The 1172-nt window shown below is 41.5% G+C and overlaps 1 pseudogene; it reads left to right on the forward strand.

Annotated features, from left to right (window-relative positions):
- Nucleotides 1-1172, forward strand: part of LOC110302765 — a 7429-nt pseudogene that overhangs the window by 1019 nt on the left and 5238 nt on the right.

Here is a 1172-nt window from a genome sequence, read left to right on the forward strand (position 1 = left end):
CCTTTCATCCAGGAGCTGTCATATATTATGAAAAGCGGGTCCACAACCTCCATTTCTTTTCAGGAACTGCATTGTCCAGTCCTTTTGTCAGTGCTCATTTCCAAGCAAGAGGGCAACCAGAAGANGCAGAATTGGGGNTTTCTATAAATTCTGGGCATAAAGAAACNACTGGGTGGCATGAAAGATCTTTGCNTTTTCTCTGCCATCTAAAACCAGAACCACCNTGTCAACATAAATGGAGACAAACCCAGGAAGGACAGCTGGGCCAGTGATCAAGCTGTAGAACACAGCACACCACAAACAGAGAAAGAAACCGAACACAAGTATCTGTGATCAAATCTTCCACTCTCTTTCAGTCTTTGTAGAAATGGTATTTCTGGGATAACAATCTTTCTGGTTGACAGGACAGAGTCTCTTACAAAGCAGGTCTGCCTTTCTACTAACTAAACATACACCTTCCTATGATTCAATTATTATACAATAAAGCTGATGTATATGATGATGAATGGCATTAGATCATCAAGGAGTAAAGATGAAAAAGTAAGGATAAATATTGGTACTTATCAGATTCTGCGTATTTTATTATTCACATATGAATTCTTTGAGAAGAATTCCAACACCTCATATCCCCACAGAAAGAGGCAGCAACAGCATTCTGCCCAATCAATGCCAATACCCATGGTCAAAGCAAAAGCTCCCAAAAATGCAGACTGGAGCACAGGGATAGACTGAGGCCCTTTGATCACAGCAGACATGCAAAAGGAAATCAGTAGTGCTCTAGGCCCAGGGCCAAAAGATGAGATCTTGTGTCATGCCTTCAAGATGGCAATTACTCAATAAAACATGCGCATCCTGAGGGACACCCAGTGGCTCAATGACACAGTCATCAATTTTTACATGTATCTTCTCATGGCCAGAAACCAAACTGAAGGATACCCTGCACTTTTCGCCTTTAATACCTTCTTTTACACCAAGTTACAGAGTCGGGGCTACAGGTCTGTCAAAAGATGTACAAGTACTGTGTCTAGATGACTGTTGATGTTGTAGGTGAAACTAATTCATTTTTTTTTCACTTGAGACCCCATTTTTTTATTGGGTATTTATTTCAATTACATTTCCAATGCTAACCCAAAAGTCCCCCACATGCTCCCCCACCCACTCCCCTACCCACC

Source organism: Mus caroli, chromosome 10 (genome assembly GCF_900094665.2).
Source record: "Mus caroli chromosome 10, CAROLI_EIJ_v1.1, whole genome shotgun sequence".
NCBI lineage: Eukaryota > Metazoa > Chordata > Mammalia > Rodentia > Muridae > Mus > Mus caroli.